The sequence below is a fragment of the Sapajus apella genome, unplaced genomic scaffold (genome assembly GCF_009761245.1).
Source record: "Sapajus apella isolate SASKATOON/1434 unplaced genomic scaffold, GSC_monkey_1.0 scaffold45, whole genome shotgun sequence".
NCBI classification, from domain to species: Eukaryota; Metazoa; Chordata; class Mammalia; order Primates; family Cebidae; genus Sapajus; species Sapajus apella.
In genome coordinates, this window is record NW_022436985.1 from 20075636 (window position 1) to 20095684 (window position 20049).

The 20049-nt window shown below is 39.3% G+C and overlaps 1 long non-coding RNA gene across 1 annotated transcript; it reads right to left on the bottom strand.

Annotated features, from left to right (window-relative positions):
- Positions 1-905: 905 nt before the first annotated feature.
- LOC116524562 lies at positions 906-19788 on the bottom strand. Its single transcript, XR_004257390.1, has 3 exons — positions 19775-19788; positions 14504-14509; positions 906-1001 (listed from the first exon to the last, which is right to left on the bottom strand). It is a non-coding gene; the product is annotated as an uncharacterized LOC116524562 (long non-coding RNA).
- Positions 19789-20049: the final 261 nt, after the last annotated feature.

Consider the following 20049-nt stretch of genomic DNA (forward strand, 5'->3'; position numbering starts at 1 on the left):
AGTAGATGGGATTACAAGCATGTGCCAACATACCTGGCTAATTTTTTAATATTTTTAGTAGAGATGAGGTTTCACCTTGTCGCCCAGGCTGGTCTCGAACGCCTGACCTCAAGTGATCCACCTGCCTTGGCCTCCCAAAGTGCTGGGGTTTCAGGTGTGAGCCACTGCACCCAGCCTTGTATTTTATTTTTAAAATTTTTGTGGGTACATACTATGTATATATATTTATGAGGTACATGAGTTGTTTTGATACAGGTATGCAATGTGAAATAAGTACATTATGGAGAATGGGATATCCATCCCTTTAAGCATTTATCATTTGAGTTACAAACAATCTAATTAAATACTCTAAGTTATTTAAAAATGTTTAATTAAGTTGTTTTTGATTATAGTCACCCTATTGTGCTATCAAATACTAAGTCTTATCCATTCTTTCTAACTGTATATTTTGGTACCCATGAAGTGTCCCCACATCCCCCACATCCCTCTACTATGCTTCCCAGCCTCTGTTAGCCATCCTTCTATTTTCTATGTCCATGAGTTAAATTGTTTTGATTTTTAGATCCCACAAATAAGTGAGAACATGAAATGTTTGTCTTTCTGTGCCTGGCTTATTTCATTAACATTTCAGTTCCATCCATGTTGCTGCAAATAACTGGATCTTATTCTTTTTTATGGCTGAATAGTAAGTACTCCATTTTGTATATGTACCACATTTTATTTATCCATTCATCTGTGGATGAGTACTTAGGTTGCTTCCAGTGCTCCAACAAACACTGGAGTGCAGATATCTCTTTGATATACTGATTTCCTTTCTTTTGGATCTATACCCAGCAGTAGCATTGCTGGGTCATATGGTAGCTCTAAGGAAGGAGATCCCTTCCTCTTACACTTCTAAAACCACTTACCCTTAGCCTTCTACCCTGCATTTCAAAAGGAGAAGTAAAAATTGAAAATAGAAGGCACAAGGTCAGTGGAAGAGACAAAACCGGTGCCACTAGCTGGACCTGGAGGTTAAAGATCAAACTCCCCACCCTAGTTCCTATCCTGTCTATAGATCACAGGCATGGTATGGAGGAATCTTCCCCAGAAGGCATTGTTCTTGCTTAATCACGATTAGACCCTCACTTACCTCATCAATCACAACCCTCTCACATGTACCCTCTAAGATTGTGAGCCTTTAAAAGAGGCCAGGATTTTCTAGTTGGGGAGCTCAGTTCTTGAGACACAAATCTGCCGAGACTCCTGGCTGAATAAAAAGCCACTTCCTTCACAAACCTGGTGTCTGAGAGGTTTTGTCTGCAGCGTGTCCTACTACAGCTCAGTTGTTAGTTTTTTTTTTTGAGGAACGTCCTAACTGTTCAATTAGTGGATGTACTAATTTATACTCCTACCAACAGTGTAGAAGGGTTCCCTTTCCTCCACATCCTCGCCAGAGTTATTGCCTGTCTCTTGCATATAAACCATTTTAACCCGAGTGAAATGACATCTCATTATAGTTTTGATTTGCCTTTTTCTGATGATCAATGATGTTGAGCTCCTTTTCATACTCCTGTTTGCCATTTGTATGTCTTCTCTTGAGAAATCTCTGTTCAAATATTTTTCCCCTTTTTTGTTCAGATTATTAGATTTTTTTCCTATAGAATTGTTTGAGCTCCTTATATGTTCTGATTATTAATCCTTTGTCAGATGGGTAGTTTGCAAATATTTTCTCCTGTTCCGTGGATTGTCTCTCTACTTTGTTGATTGTATACTTTGCTGTGCAGAAGCTTTTACACTTGATGTGATCCTATTTGTCCATTTTTTGCTTTGGTTGCCTGTGCTTGTAAGAGTATTGCTCAACAATTTCTTGCCCAGACCAATGTCCTGGAGATATTCCCTAATGTCTTCTTATAATAGTTTCATAATTTGAGCTCTTATATTTAAGTATTTTAATCCATTTTGATTTGATTTTTGTATATGATGATAGGAGTCTAGTTTCATTCTTCTACATATGATATCCAGTTTTCCCAGCACCATTTATTGAAAAGACTGTCTTTTCTCCAGTGTATGTTCTTGGCATCTTTGTCAAAAATGAATTCACTATAGGTGTATGGATTTGTTTCTGGGTTCTTGATTCTGTTCCATTGGTCTACGTGTCTGTTTTTATGCCAGTGCCATACTGTTTTGGTTACTATAGCTCTGTTGTATAATTTGAAGTCAGGTAATGTGATTCCTCCAGCTTTGTTCTTTTTGCTTAGGATAAGTTTGGCTGTTCTGGGTCATTAGTGGCTTCATATAAATTTTAGAGTTGTCTTTCCTATTTCTGTGAAGAATGTCATTGGTATTTTGATAGGGATTTCTTTGGGCTATATGAACATTTTAACAATATTAATTCTTCCAATCAATGAACATGAATTTTGTCATTTTTTGATATCTGCTTCAATTTCTTCCATCAGTGTTTTATAGCTTTCATTATAGAAATCTTTCACTTCTTTGGTTAATTTCTAGGTAATTTTGTGTGGCTATTGTAAATGAAATTACTTTCTAAATTTCTTTTTCGGATTGTTCACTGTTGGCATGTAGAAATGCTACTGATTTTTGTATTTTGATTTGGTAGCCTGTTACTGAATTTGTTTATCAGTTCTAATAGTTTTCTTGTGGAGCCTTTAGGTTTTTCCAAATATAAGATCACATCATCTGCAAACAAGGATAATTTGACTCCTTCCTTTCCAGTTTGGATGCCCTTTATATTTTTCTCTTGTCTGATTGCTCTAGCTAGAACTTCCAGCAATATGTTGAATAACAGTGGTGACAGTAGTCATTCTTGTCATGTTCCAGATCTTAGAGGAGAGGCTTTCAGTTTTTCCCCATTCAGTGTGACACTAGCTGTGGGTCTATTATATATGGCTTTCATTATGTTGAGGTGTGTTCCTCCTATCCCCAGTTTTTTTAAATGGTTTTTATCATGAAGCAATGTTGAATTTTATCAAATGTTTTTCTAGCATCAATTGAAATGATCATATGGTTTTTATCCTTCACTTTGTTGATATGATGTATCATATTAATTGATTTGCATATGTTGAACCATCCTTGCATCTCAGGAATAAATCCCACTTGGTCATAATGAATGTTATTTCTAATGTATTGTTGAATTTAATTTGCTAGTATTTTGCTGAGGATTTTTGTATCAATATTCATCAGAGACATTGGCCTGTGTTATTTTTTCGATGTGTCTGGTTTTGATGTCAGGGTAATACTGGCCTTGTAGAATGAGTTTGGTAGCATTCCTTCCTCCTCTGTTTTTTGAAGCGGTTTGAATTGGATTAGCATTCATTCTTTAAATGCTTGGTAAAATTCAGCAGTGAACCAATCAGGTCCCAGGTTTTTCTTTACTGGGAGAATTTTTATTAGGGCTTCAATCTCATTACTTGTTATTGGGCTGTTCAGGTTTTGGATTTCTTACTGGTTCAATCTTGGTAGATTGTATGTATCTATGAATTTGTCCTTCTTCTAGATTTTTCAAATTATTGTCATATAGTTGCTCATAGTAGCCAGTAATGATCCTTTGAATTTCTGCAGTCTGAGCTGTATTGTCTCCGTTTTGATCTCTGATTTTATTTATTCAGATCTTTTCTTTTTTCTTAGTCTGGCTAAAGGTTTGTCAATTTTGTTTAACCTTTCAAAAAAACCCAACGTTTTGTTTTATTGATCTTTTGTATTTTTAAAAAATTCCAGTTTCATTTATTTCTGCTCTGATCTTTATTATTTCTTTTCTTCTACAAATTTTGGGTTTGGTTTCTCTTGCCTTTCTAGTTCTTTAAGCATTGTTAGATTGTTCACTGGAAGTTTTTCCTCTTCTTTGATGTAGGCACTTATAGCTATAAATTTCCCTTCTAGTACTGCTTTTGCTATATCCCATAGGTTGTGGTATGTTGTGTTTCCATCACTTGTTTCAAGAAAATTTTCAATTTCCTTCTTATTCATTGACCCACTGCTCATTCCAAAGCATATTGTTTAATTTCTGTGTATTTTTATAGTTTCCAAAATTCCTCATTATCAATTTTCAGTTTTATTCCATTGTGATCAGAGAAGATGCTTGATTTTTTTTTTTTTAATATTAAGACTAGTTTCGTGATCTAACAAATGATCTATCCTTGAGAATGATCCATGTGCCGAGGAAAAGAATGTGTATTCTGCAGCTCTGGGATGAAATGTTCTGTAAATACTGGATTCATTTAGTTTATAGTAGAGATGGAGTCTGACGTTTCTTTGTTGATTTTCTGCTTGGAATATCTGTCCAATGCTGAAAGTGGAGTGTTGATGTTTCCAGCTATTATTGTATTGGGGCCTCTCTCTTTAGAGCTCTAATAATATTTTCTTTATATATCTGGGTCATCCAGTATTGGGTGCGTATATATTTAAAATTGTTCTATCTCCTTGCTAAATTGAGTCCTCAATAATTATATAGTGACATTGTCTCATAGTTTTTGTCTTGAAATCTATTTTGTCTGATACAAATATAGTGACTCCTGCTCTTTTTTGGTTTCCATTGGCATGGAATATCTTTTTCTACCCTGATATTTTCAGTCTATATGTGTCTCTATAGGTGAAATGTGAAATATGTTTCTTGTAGGCAACAGATCAATGGGTCTTATTTTTTTAATCCATTCAGCTAGTCTTGGTCTTTTGATTGGAGAGTTTTGCCCATTTACATTCAGTGTTATTATTGACAAATAAGGATTTACTCCTGCCATTTTGTTATTTGTTTTTGGGTCTTCTCTTTCTTCTTTCTTTCCTTCCTGTCTTCTTCTAGTGAAGGTGATTTTCTGTGCTCTGGAAGGCTTACCTCCACCAAATTTTGTTTCTATTTTTTTGTGTATCCATTGTATTTTTTTTTTTTTTGGTTTGAGATTACCACAAAGCTTGCAAATACTATCTTATTACCCATTATTTTAATCTGATAACACTATTTGCATAAACAAGCAAAAAGCAAACAAATAAAAATTCTATACCTTAACTTTGTCACCCCACTTTTTAACTTTTTGCTGTTTCTATCTTACTGTACTATGTCTTGAAAAGTTGCAGTTACTATTTTTGATAATTTCTGTGTTTTCCTGTGTAGTTATTATTACCAGTAAGTTGTACCTTCAGGTGGTTATTTATTGCTCATTAATGTCCTTTTCTTTTTGATTGAAATACTCCCTTTGGATTTCTTATAGGACAGGCCAGGTACTGACGAAATTTCTCAGCTTTTGTTTGTCTGGGAAAGTATTTATTTGTCCTCATGTTTGAAGGATATTTTTGCCAGAAATACTATTCTAGGGTAAAAGTTTTTTTTCCCTTCAGCACTTTAAATATGTCATTTTATTTCACAGTGGAAACCTGGCTTGTAAGATTTCCACAGAGAAGTCTGCTGCTAGACTACCACCATTATTCTAGGAGAGCTCTGGAACTGCTCTACTAGAATTGCTCTCCTGGAACTGCTTTCCTAGCTCTACCCATCACTTGTCTCCACTTTTTCTTAAGGCTCAGCAGGATGAAAGTTGAACTTGTTATAGGTAGACTATGGGTAAGAAATTCTACTTTATTTTGAGGACTTGTATTGGGAGCAACAATGAAGCAGTTTACCATGGACCTATAATATTCCCCACAGCATGAGCTTTTGAGTCATTCTCATCAAGTGATCATCAGCAAGCCATGTAGCCATGTAATACAGTTATTCTCCATTTGCCCTTTTGGAACCCTTCTCCATTCTCCTTCACCCTGCTCTGCACCCTGGAAGGCTTACCTCCATCAAGTACAGCAACTAGGCTCCCTTTCCCTCTGGTATCTGGATGGCTTACCCAATGGAGGAACTGGCAGGAGATCTGAAGGCAGATATTGGTCCTCAATTATTCCCTGCAAGGCCACGATTTTGGCAACAGATGCTCTTCCATGGCTTCAGCTCTTGCTGGCTCCCTTGTTGGTTCCTTCTAGCCCTTCCAACAATTGTATAAAGGGAGCTAAAGGGATCCTTCATTAAGCACTGTATTTAAAGCCTCTGAGGGGCCACTATTTTTCCTGCCAGAACCCTGATGATACCTACCTCTGCAATTCCTATTTTTCTTATTTATTGTAAAATAAGGGTCATTAAAAAAACTATTTCATTGGGTAGAAGTAAGGAAAAATTGGAAATTAGACTAGTTTAATACACAGTAGGCACTTAGTAAATATTAGCTATTATTTTTATCATTATTATTTCTTACCAACTGAAGATAAATTGGAATGACTTTGGGTCACTTTGAGAATTAAGTTGGAACAGTGATTAGCAGAGTACAAAGCCCAAGTCCTACTTTCTGTACTTCTCACCTTGAATAGCATTTACTTGCGTTTGTCCTTTTCTGCTCATAGACTTCCATGATTGGCTCTATTCCTTTTGATGTGTGTGTAACTTCCTTAAGCTTTCCCTCTGTTGAGACTACTTTTTTTTCAAGCCTTAAAGCATGAGGCCATTTAATAACTTCCTAAAAAATCTGGTGATGACTGATTCAGGGACTTGAGGTATGGCCTACAGCAGGAGGAATTCAATGTTTTAGGAAGGTGGATGTAAATTGTGAAAACTGATCCTGAAGCTCTTTCACCAGGTAAACTTGAATAAGTAATTTTATTCTTTACAACACTACATTTCAGCAAGTGGATAAAATTTATGGGAAATGGTTGGGAAGAAGGATAATACTCAACAAGAGAGAAATTAGTGGGATTAAGTACTAAGTGTTTTTTATTCTCCAACTCTGGTTATATAGTACATTTTTAAAAGTTAAACAGCACTGGAGAAATGATCATATTCTTAAATCCCAATCTGCTGTATAATTATCAAGTGGAATAACATGGTATTGGTCCCAAAAGGCATTTAAAACACATTAAAAATAAACAGATTTCAAATGATCTAATCAATCACCATCGTGGCTGTTACTTTGTTTCCGTTCAAACATACTGTAGTAACCAAATTTAAATACTGAACATGTTGGAGCCTTTGAGAAGCCTTCTCTGATGATGTCACTGAAATCAAAACTTATAACACTATTTTGGCATCTAACAATATAATCATGAACTCCATAACAACTTTTGGACTTCTGTAGTATTACTGAAATTTTCAAGTAAGCCTAGATATGTTAATTCATTCATCCCCGAATTTTTTCAGGAAGTAGCAATGACATCTGTTGAGCACTGCTCAACAAGATGTTGTGTTAGGTGTTTTGCATCCTTTGACTTCTCTTAACAAATTTATTTAACATGTATTATTATCCCCGTTTTATAAGTAAGGAAACTGAGATTTAAAGAGTTCTAATAACATAGCAAAAACCTTAGTGATATTAAATGGCAGAGCTGATATTTGAGCCTATTTTTCTATCACCTCAATCACGACACCTTGCATGGGAGGCAGAATGACCCCAACTCCATGAAACTCCACAACATCAAAAATGAGTAAGATAGTTCCTGTCCTCAAAGGTTAGCCTTTCCTTCAAGACAGGAACCAGTGAAATGCTGGTTGGTTTGTAAAATATGATCATCATGTATCTTTTCCCCAGAGCAACCCTACCATAACCATCTACACTCTCGGTGCTGTCTCTTATACTCCATGGGGAAAATACATGATAACAGAGCATCATTAGATGTTTCTCCTCTATATAGCCTCTGACTTATGCTACAGCAATCATCTTGAATCTATTCCTATTATCATCCCCAAAACTAATTTAGCTTTTTTCCCTCCTCAGTGGAAATATACCACATGGTACCCTATGACCCCAGTTGCAGATGATATCAGTGTTCCTCTTGTAATCCCTATACTCACCTTGGGGACAGTCCCCATATAGGCTGATGGCTTCCTAAATCTTTCTACTTGATGGTGTTCTCTATCCTCGGGAGCTTCCTCAGCCCATATACAGAGCAGGACGAAAGCACCAGAATGTTAAAACCCCCAGAGGGACTGCTCAGCCAAAGAAGGTGTAGAAATTGGTGGATAAACACTCTGACTTTAACCCCCAGTAGGAAAGTTCTGAGACATGTTTGAGAGGGTTCCAGGAGCATCGAGCCCCATATGTCCATTGTAGTAACATTTAAATCAGCGGAATTTTTATTGGCTTCCCTTTCTTCTCTAATTGTTGAAGACTAGGATCCCCAGGTAGCTGACTCTGAGGACATTAGTGTTCAAGACATTTACTGGAAAGTGCTCTCAGGATTAATCCCTGTATAGGAAAAGGAAGAAAGCAGGGTTGGGATGAGAAAGAAGTTGGAATGTATCAATGTTTGAAGCATCAGTTGACTCCATAGGGAGATCTGAAGCTGGGATGGCCCTTTAAAGTTGTCTGAATTGTGGTAAAGGGGATAGGCCACAATAGGCCTGCATTGACAAGTTATTTCCAGATTTTTATATTCAGTCTGTCTCCAGGAAAAAGAGTAGCCTTGTGAGGTGGTTCTCTTCAGCTGAGGGAAAGTTTTGGAGAAGGCCAACAACTAATGAGTGCTGGCCAACACTCCCAGTATCTTGAGAATAAACCCTCCTTCACAAAGAGGGATCTAGGCAGTGCATCAAAGGCATCCACCGAAGTCCACTCCTTGCTCCATTCAGATTCACTTCATCTGAGTTTTGGAGAAGCTCCTCTAGAATTCTGATGGGCCACCTCTCCTGTGGTAAACTTATAAAAGGAAAGACAGAGAGATGAACTATAGTATAGCACTAGTATACAGCTAGTGCTAATCTCAAGGGTATAACTGATACCCCTTATCTGCCTCCTTTGCTATCCATTGTGGATTTCCCTCACTCTCAGCTAGCACTTCTGCTAATCTTGGTGGCTTATTTCACTCTTGAGGGCTGCCTCCTAGTCTGGTCAACCTTTGACTGCTGCACTTGTTCATTTACAGGCAAAATTGGCAAGGGAATGCCAAGATATACACAAGTAAACTTCTTGGGTGCCAAATGTATTGTTATATACAGTTTTGCATGTGTAAAGGCAGTATGACTCCCCCTTGATGATCTACAAAGATAGTGACTCATTGATTGCTTGTTCTGTGGAATGAGTATCCAAAGTTCCCAGGGGTTGCCATAACCTAAAGGTAAGCCCATGCTAAGCTTACATCCTTGCATTCACTTGGATATATTGACTGACCTGTATTCACAGATAGGAATATTCTTACTCCAGAAACCTGAGAGGCCCACCAGATATTGTGCCCCCTTCTTCATGGTAGGAAGTGCATAATGCAATCACTTAACCTTTACTTTGAAGGGGCTGATCTGACATGTTCCAGCCCACTGGATCATAAAAAACTCCTAGATAGGGCTGACACCTGAATTTTCATAGCTTTTAGTTTACCCTTTCTGGAGCACGTGCTTTCCTAAGGTCATGAACATACTTGCCACTTGTTGCGCATCCAGTTAGATTAGCATAATGTCATCAATATAGTGGACCAATGTGAAATTCTAAGGGTATCTTGGATTGTAACAGAGAACAAACAAGTAAACCTACTTCTGGAACAACACTATAAATATCTATATTTGTAGCATGCTGTAGTCAGTTCCAAGAGAATGCAAACTGTTTCTGATCTTCCTTTTGGATGGGATTGGAAAGGAACATATTCACCAGGTTAATAACTGTATACCACTGCTCTATCAAAGATGCCATACCTGCTCCAATGATAAAATTAGTACAAATATTTGGTTAGATTTGCAATAGGTTATTTTCAAGATCCATCTGGATTTTGTATAAGCCGTGCTGGTAAATTAAATAGAGATATGATGGAGTCCAGCACCACTTCATCCTTTAAGTATTTGAGGGTGGCATGATTCTTTGCAATTTTCCTCATGATGTAATATTCTTTTTGATTTACTGGTTGGAGGAGGGAAAACAGCTTCAGAGGTTTATCCTTGGTCTTCCATGTGGTCATTACTCTTATCTCACAGGCCAAGGAACCAATGTGGTGCTTTTACCAATTTCTCAGTATGTTCATTTTAATTACACGTTTAGTGACTGGGAATATAACCACTGGTAGGTCTGTGAAATCATGGCACTCACTATGAGCTGGATCTGAGCCATGATCATGTTTTACATTCTTGGATATCAGCACCAAATTTGTCCCTATATCCAACTGTCCTCAAAATATGTGGGTATTCTTCTTTCCCCAGGGTATAGTTTCCTTAGTAAATGGATTTACATCTGATTGAAGTAGATCTGGGTGAGTTATTTTCAAATGCACCTCTTTTGATGTTGCAGATGTTTTCTGTTTTCCCCTGGAAGGTATTTCCCTACACACTCTTCCTAAGGCTACCTAATGGCTTGGCTTCTAATTAATTGGCATTGAGAGTTAAAGGAACAGGCAAGTAGCAGACTGTAAGCAGTCTGAGCAGGGGTTTGGCACTTGCCAAGACTTCTCCCACTTGTCCCAGGATTAACTCCAGGCCCACCAACTCCTCCTCAGGGCAGTTTGCCTTGGTCACCCCAGCTTTTATAGCCCTTACCCAAGGAATGGCATTCTAGACCTCCTGACTCTGGGAGCAGAGAGGACCGAACATATGCAATTCTTCCTAGAGCACAGAACAAAGAGGTGATTTTAAATGGGTTTGCAGCCATTTCCAGGAGCTATACCTCCTACAAGCAGCAAGAAGAAGGCATTAAAAGGGCAGTTATTAGGCCGGGCGCGGTGGCTCAAGCCTGTAATCCCAGCACTTTGGGAGGCCGAGGCGGGTGGATCACGAGGTCAAGAGATCGAGACCATCCTGGTCAACATGGTGAAACCCCGTCTCTACTAAAAATACAAAAAATTAGCTGGGCATGGTGGCACGTGCCTGTAATCCCAGCTACTCAGGAGGCTGAGGCAGGAGAATTGCCTGAACCCAGGAGGTGGAGGTTGCGGTGAGCTGAGATCGCGCCATTGCACTCCAGCCTGGGTAACAAGAGCGAAACTCTGTCTCAAAAAAAAAAAAAGGGCAGTTATTTTTCTCTGGAAAGGATTTTTCTGTACACCCTGCTGGGAGCTACCTGACAGAGTGGCTTTTAACTAACGTGTATCAGGGAGTTAAAGGGGCAGACAAACAGTAGACCTCTAAAACCCTGAACAGGAGCTCAGCACTTCCTGAGGATTCCCCCGCTGGTAATCCAGATCTACTAATTCTTTATGGAATGAATTTGTCCATGCACTAGTGTCACAACTTCTATAGCTCCCACCATGAGACTGCCTCTTTAACTGCCTAGTTCTAGGAGTTGTTGGGGCTCTGCATTTAGGAATCTCCATAGACCACATAAAACAATCAGGTGAACATACAATGGACCCACTGCCAGTGGCCATCCTCCCTCAGGGTCAGAAGGTGCAGCCTGTATGTGAGTGAAGGCACTTGCCTCAGATTCTCTCCTTGGCTTAGTGCAGAAAGAGTGGAAGATAAACATCCACCCTCAGCTACACCATGAAGATGGAAGGGATTGGAACATGCATGTAACACCCCAACTTTTCCAGATTTATCTGTAGGGTACGTCCACTATTTTACCTACTTTGGGGTTACCGATAGGACATGGCCCATCCTAATTTCCTGGGGGCCAACAAAAACGTATAGTAGCTTGGTTAAACACAAAGATCCGAAAGGTACCTTAGACTTTCTGGCCAATTAGGTTGGTGATATCCTTCTCTGATACAAGACCAGTCTTGACAACACTGAAAAAGAAAGCTGTATCTAATGCTCAGAAACCAGCACAGATAGTCAAAAAAAAAAAAAAAAAAGAAGAAACAGGGAAATATGTTCCAAATAAAAGAGCAGGATAAATACCTAGAAATCAATCCTAGTGAAATAGAAATGTTATTTACCCCATAGAGAATATTTTTAAAGGTCATAAATATGCTCACCAAGGTCAAGAGAATAACTAAAGAACAAACTGAGAATTTCAACAAAGATATAGAAAGTACAAAAATGTATCAAACAAATCATAGAGTTGAAGAACTGAACTGGAAAATGCAATCAAGTGGTTGAACAGCAGATTGGAGCAAGCAAAAGGAAAAAAAATCAGTGAACTTAAAGACAGGTCACTTGAAATAATCAGTTCTGAGGAGCAAAAAGAAAAATGAGTGTAAAATGGTGAAGATGGCTTAAGGGTCTCATGAGAGACGATTAGATTGAACAATATACACATTATAGTGTGCCAGAAGGAGGAGAGAGGGAAAGAAAAAAAAACATATTCAAAGAAATAATGGTAGAAAATGTCCCAACCCTGGGGAAGGAAATGGAAATTCAGATCTAGGAAGCCCAAAGGACACTAAATGAGTTTAATACAAAGAGACCCACTCTAAGACATGTCTCAATCATGTTAACAATAACATAACTCAATCATGTTAACAGTCAAATTGTTAAAAGTTAAAGATAGAGTTTTGAAAGCAGCTAGGGAAGAGTGAATTGTTACATACAAGGGAACCCCCATGAAATGATCACAGATTTTTCAGCAGAAATCTTGGAGACCAAATGGGAATGGAAAGATACAGTCAAAATCCTGAAAGCATAAAAACCTGCAAACCAAGAATACTATATCCAGTTATCCAGTATTTCAAAAATGAAGGGGAGATAAAGACTGTCTCAGACAAACAAAAACTGAGATAGTTTACCACCACTAAATCTGCTTTGAAAGAAATGCTAAGGGGAGTTCCTTCAAGATGAAGGAAAATAATGCTAATTAGTAACATGAAAACACAGGAAAGTATAAAACTCACTAGTAAAAACAACTACATTGTAAAATTCAAAAACACCCTAAAAATGTAATGTTGGTGGGAAAATTAAGTATATCTCTAGTATAAAGGCTAAAAGACAAATCTAGTAAAACCATAGCTACAAAAACTTATTAAGAAATACAAATACTTTGGGGACTTGGGGGAAGGATAGGAAGAGGGTGAGGAATAAAAGACTGCACACTGGGTATAGTGTATCCTACTTGGGTTATGGGTGCACCAAAATCTCAGAATCACCACTACTTATCCATGTAACAAAAAATCACCTGTTCCACAAAAACTACTGAAATAAAAAAATAAAAAATATTTCCTGTCCATACAAACAATACAAATAATCAAAAAACATAAATTGTGCTATCTAAAGCATAAAATATGGAGAGAGAGGGGAAGCAAAAGAGTAGAATGTTGTGTATGCAATCAAAATTATATTGCTATCAACTTATAGCCTGTTATAAGTATGCAGTGTTTTATGTAAGCATGAAGATAACCACAAAACAAAACCCTGTAAAGGACCAAAGCCTATAAAGTAGTTAAAAGATAAAAAAGAGAAGCTTCAAAGTATACTGCTTCAGAATACATCATGCCACAAAGGGAAAAAAGTAAGAAAGGAAGAAAAGAATAAATAACCTACAAAATAATCAGAAAACAATGAACAAAATCACATTAGTCCTTATCAATAATTACTTTGAATGTAATTGGTTAAATTCTCCAATCAAAAGGCATGGAGTGGCTGAATGGATTAAAAAAACAAAACACCAAAAATTCCAACTATAAATTGCCTACAAAAGACTTACTTCACTTTAAAGAATACTCATAGACTGAAAGTAAATAAATGAAAAAGATAATTTATGCAAATGAAAACCAAAAGAAAGCATTAGTAAACTTATATCAAACAAAATAAGCTAACTCAAAAACTGTAAAAAGAGCTGATGAAAGTCATTATAAAATGGTAAAGGTGTCAATTCATTAAGAGGGTATAACAATTTTAAGTATATATGAACCTAACATTGGAGCCCCTAACTGAAGCAAACATTAAAAGATCAGGAAAAAGAAATAGAGTGCAATACAATAATGGTAGGGAATAATATCCCACATTTAACAATAGATCATCCAGATAGAAAAATCAATAAGGAAACATTAGACTTGAATGCTTTAAACTAAATGGGTTAACAGACACATGTAGATCATTGCATTCAACAGCAAGAGCATACATTGTTCTCAAGTGCACATGGGACATTATCCAGGATAGATAATACATTAGATAACAAAACACGTCTTAACAAATTCAAGAAGTTGGAAATTATACAAAGTATCTTCTCAGACAACAATGGTATGGGACTAGAAATCAATTAGAGGAGAAATCATGATAAGTTCATGAACGTGTGGAAATTAAACTTATGCTCACGAACAACTATTGGGTCAAAGAAGAAATTAAAAGATATCATGAGACAAGCAAAAATGAAAACGCAGCATTCCAAAACTACTGAGATGCAACCAAAACAGTTTTAGGAGGCAGTAAATGGTTACATTAAATAACAAAAAATATCTCAAATCAGCGCCTTAATGTTATACTTCAAGGAACTAGCAAAAGGAGTACTAAACCCAAAGTTAGTGGAAGGAAGAACTTTTTAAATAAAGGATCTTCTTAACAAAGACCAGAACAAACATAAGGAAAATAGAGACAAAAGCCCCTTCCCCCACAACAGGAAGGGAAAAGAAAAAAAAAAAAAAAAAACCCCAACAAAATAATTACTTTTTTGAAAAGATAAAAAAATGGACAAACCCTAAGCTAAATCAATTAAAAGAAGACTGAAATAAAATCAGAAATGAAAGAGGAGGCATTGCAACTGATAACACAGAGGTGCAAAGAATCATAACAGACTGCTATGAACAAGTGCACACAACAAATTGGATAACCTGGAAAAAAGTGGATAAATTTCTAGAAGCATAATTCACCAAAACTGAAACATAAAGAAATTGAAAATCTTTATATACCCAAAATGAGTAAGAAGATTGAATAAAATGTCTCCTGTCAAAGAAAGTCCAGGGCCAGATGACCTCACAGCTGAATTTTACCAAGCATTTAATGAAGAATTAACACTACTCCTTCTCAAGCTCTTCCACAAAATTGAAGAGGAGTGAACACTTCCAAACTCATTTTATAAGGCCAACATTACCCTGATACAAAAGCCAGACAAAGACACTACAAGAAAAGAAAACTACAGGGCAATATCCCTGAATAACATAATTGTAAAATCCCCCCCAAAAACATTGGCCAGCCATATTCAATTGCACATTCAAAGGATCATTCATCATGATCAAGTGGAATTTATTCCTGGAATGCAAGAAGGGTTCAACATAAGCAACTCAATAAATGTGGTTCACTATGTTAACAGAATGAATGACAAAAATCATACGATCATCACAGATGCAGAAAAAGCATTTGACAAAATTTAACATTCTTTCATGATAAAGATTCTTAACAAAATAGGTATAGAATGAATGTTTCTCCACACAACAAAGGCTATATATGACAGTTCCAGAGCTATCATCATACTCAATTGTGAAAAGTCGAATGCTTGTCTTCTAAAATCAAGAACAAGAAAAGGATGCCCATTTTCACCACTCTCTATTTAACATGGTACCGGAAGTCATAGCCAGAGCATTTAGGCTAGGAAAAAAAAATAATAAATGGCATCCAAATAGGAAAGGCAGAAGTAAAATTGTTTCTGTTTGCTGATGATATGATCTTATATATAGAAAACCCTAAAGACCCCACCAAAAAACCTTCCAGAATTGATAAATTCAGTAAAGTTTCAGGTTACAAAATCAACACACAAAAATCTGTAGCATTTGTATACACTAATAATAAACTATCTGAGAAAGAAATTGAGAAAAGGATCACACTTACAGTAGAATTTAAAAATACTCAGGAGTAAATTTAACCAAGGAGTTGAATGATTTGTATACTGAAAACCATAAAACACTGATGATATAAATTAAAGACACAACTAAATGGAAAAATATTTCCTGTTCATAAATTGAAAGACTTCATATTGTTAAAATGTTCATACTAACCAAAGACATCTACAGAGTCAATGCAATCCCTATTAAAATTATAATGTCATTCTTCCCAAAAAAGAAAAAACACTCCTAAAATTCATATGGAACCACAAAAAACTCCTAATAACTAAAGCAATCTTGAGCAAAAAGAACAAAACTGAGGGCATACCATCTGACTTCAAACCACAGGCGTACCTCATTTTATTGTGCTTTGCTGTAAGGAACATGGCTGCACTGCAGCCAGGCAGACATAGGCTGAGGTAAACATCCTGCATGACTAGCAGGACTGGAGCACAGGTGCACAATCCAGTGCCTTACATAATTATCGCTATGTAGATATAACATAGAGAAGCTCATCACCTGGCTGTCGGCCACAATTGTGAGATGTATAAATGTAACACTGACACTGTGAAAGAGCTGCTGAATAAAGCCATGTCTCCTCTACCTGCTGTCTCTTGAGTGTTCTTCTAGCTCCCTGCCCCCTATCCACCCACTCCCCTTTGACCTCAGCTGGGGCTTGAACCTGATAATTGGTGTAGTTGTCAAGATGAGGTGAGTGGATTTTCAGCCTCTGAGGCTCCCAGGTTGGCTATGTGGCTGCACCATGGGCTGTGGTACCTGGTGGCAGAGCTGCTGTTTTGATGGACTCCAATGGAAACATGGGAGGCAGTGGATGGGTCTTCTGTGAGTGTGGAGAAGGCACTGAAGCAGCTGGAGGCACACAGCACCAAGAAGGAATGCACCTTTGCCGGCAGAGTCAGATGGGTGTTTCTGACTCCACTTTATGAAGTATGTGCTCTGTCCTTGCAGGACACACGCAGCTAAAAGACCTCCAGGCACAGGCTGATCACCTGGGGGCCCAAATGCACAGCTTGGAGCAAAACCTGGAGGTGAAGGACCTCCAGGTGCAAGTTGGGCACTTACAGGCCCAGATAAACAGCCTGGAAAAGGAATTAGCAACAGCTTTCAGTACAACCTTGAGCCCATCCTCCTGGCGGGACACTTCCATTCAGTGTGATGCTGAGGAAGAAGAGGCTTCTCTGCTGCATGCTCATCCGGTGATCCTGTCAGAAGGTCGAATATGAGCAGCCAATGGGACTCAGGGGAAGAGCCCAGGGACCCCTCGCAGTGGCGGAACACACTACTTATACTGCTTATACCCCCAGTGAATTGCAAGAGTTAGGTAAACAGTGCTGGCAGTGTCTGGGGCAACCCCTCCCTGCCTGGTTACTCCATCTTTGGGATGAAGGAGTTGACATTCCCACTCTGCCTCCGAGACGGAGAAGCTGGCATCTATCACAATTTACCCCTCCCTTCATCAGTGGCTGCAGCTGTGCCAATGGTTAGCACAGGGGCAAGATGAGCACATTTTTAATTGAGTGGTTGAAGGCAGCCATGCAGACTGTTGGGAATGATGCTGGAGAAATATCAGAAACTGAGTAAATAGCAATCATATACCTGTACTAATTTGGTGCAGATACTCCGGGGGATGGGTATGCGGCAGGCTATGTTTGAGCTGAATACCCAGAGGCCAGATGATGAACACTTTGCTTCCCACATAAGGGATCTTGTGCTGGGCTCAGCACCCCCAAATGCCTTTGCCTCCCTGGCTGCTGTCCTCACCCCATATGTGGGGTACGACACACATGAAGTGACTACTGCTATGGCAGCCCTTGGGGAGGCAGAAGGCCATTGGTAGGACCAGGGAATCTGTGCCATAAAAAAGGGGAAGGTGCCCCCTCCACAGGTAACCACTCCACAAGATAACAAGGGGCCCCAGTGGGTGACCCGCAAGAAGGTGTGGTTTGATTTACTTTCAGCTGGGGTTGCTTGAGAGAAAATTGACAGTCAAACCAATGGAATGCTCTTAACTCTGTGGAGGCAATTGTCCCCAGAGAAAAAATTCTGGAAAATGCCCAAGAAGGGGCAAAACAATGTTGTTCAATCTAATCCTGTCCAGTTGCTGCAGCTCAAGGACTATTTGCAGATGGGCAGAGATATGGAGCCTTTCTTGTTTGATTAGAGAACTTGCTTGGGAGCAAGTGGGGGTGGACAACGAGAGGCCATATGTGGAGCTGGCAATCCACTGGTCCCCCACTAATGTACCGCAGGTTCTAGCACTGGTAGATACTGGTGTAGGTTGCAGTCTAGTTTATAGGAACCTAGGAAGTTTCCGGGCAAAGCTGCATTCATTGATGGTTATGGGGGCCAGTCAGTGAAGGTGAAACCTGTTTCTCTGCATGTTGGCATTGGCCACTTGGCTCCCCATCTATACTCTGTGTATGTCTCTCCTATACCTGAATATATTCTGGGCACGGACATATTGCATGGTCTGGACTTACACACTACGGCCAGAGAATTCAGACCTCGAGTCTGTATAGTAAAGCCGGTGCTGCGTGGCTTCACCTGGGGCATCACCAGCCCCAAGTTCTGCCACAACCCTGACCGGTTACCTCCGCTCATCAATGCTGTTTGCCAGGGAGACATGCAGAGATAACCGAGACTATCAAGAAGTTAGGGGAGGTGCAAATAGTGCGTGACACCCGTAGTCCCTATACTTTCCCAGTATGGCCAGTCAGAAAGCTTAATGGGACTTGGTGGATGACAGTTGATTATTGGGAACTGAATAAAGTAACACTGCCTCTGCATGCAGCTGTACCCTCCCCATCACGGATTTGATGGACTGCTTGACAACAGGACTGGGACAGTAGCACTTTGTGGTGGACTTAGCTAATGCAGTCTTCTCCATTGACATTGCTCCAGAGAGCCAGGAACAGTTCACCTTCACATGAGAAGGACGACAATGGGCTTTCACTGTGCTGCCACAGGGCTATGTGCTTAGCCCTACCATTTGTCATGGTCTTGTTGCCATGGATTTAGCTGCCTGGAAATGCCCAAAACGGGTCTGCCTGTTTCATTACATTGATGATATGTTAACCTCTGGTTCTCTAGCAGATTTAGAAATGGCAGTGCCCCTCTTGTGGCAACATTTGGCAGCATGCAGTTGGGCCATCAATGAATCCAAGTTCCAAGCCTGAATTGTCTGCCACATTCTTGGAAGTTATTTGGTCAGGTAAGACAAAGGCCATCCCAGAGGTCATCATTGATAACATCTAGGCACACCCCCAACCCCACAGTGAGGCAGCTGCAGACTTTTGTGGGCCTCTTGGGGTATTGGCAGACATTTGTGCCCCATTTGACTCAAAAAAAACCATTGTACAAGTTAACAAAAAAGGGGATTGGGATGATGAGGCTGAAAGAGACTTTCTGACCACAAGTGGGCCATTTGGCAAGCACAGGTCTTACAAATAATCGATCAGGGGTATCCATTTGAACTTGATGTACATGGAACCACAGATGGTTTTGACTGGGGCCTATGGCAGTGCACGGAGCACTTTAGAACACCAGTAGGTTTTTGGGAGCTGAGCTCCAGTATTCATTAATAGAGAAGCAATTCGCTGCTGCATATGCTGTTCTTCAGGCCTGTGAGAGCATGATGGGTTGGGCTACAGTCATCGTGTGGATGACTTACCCAATAGTAGGGTGGGTACGTTCATGGGTAATGACCCCCTGGACTGGGATGATAAACATTTACGTTAGCGAACTGGGGTGCCTACTTGGAGCAGCATAGTACAATCCATTAGCAGCAGAATTACAAGAAGTCTTGGGACCTGTAGTCCTAATGCAAGATAAGGCCATGGGGCCTGAGGCACCCCAGACCTTGAGCCATCATCATTCAAGAAAAGGTTTTCTCCCATTCCTGATGGGGTATGGTATACAGATGGGTCCAACCAGGGTGCTACTGCTGCCTGGACTACTGTAGCAGTCCAGCGCAGCACTGACATCATATGGTTTGATACTGGGTGTGGACAAAGCAGCCAATGGGCTGAACTCAGAGTGGTATGGACAGTGATAAACAGAAGGATTCACCTATGGTATTGTGCAGCAATAGCTGGGGAGTCTATCAAGGTTTAACCTTGTGGTTGACTACCTGGAAGTTACAGAATTTGCTTATAGGCCATCGGACCATTTGGGGCCAAACCATGAGGCAAGACCTCTGAGAAAAATGTAACTATATATCATATGTAAGGCCATATGCCTTTGGCCACCGCTGGTAATTGTGAGGCAAACACCTTCATCAAGGTCCAATGGTTAGAGTTGGCACCTACATGAGATGTGGCCTTGTGGTTACAACAGAAACTGGGACATGCAGGGGGTATACTGATGCAACAGGTCATAAGCTCTGAGGTCTGTGTTTGTCCTTGA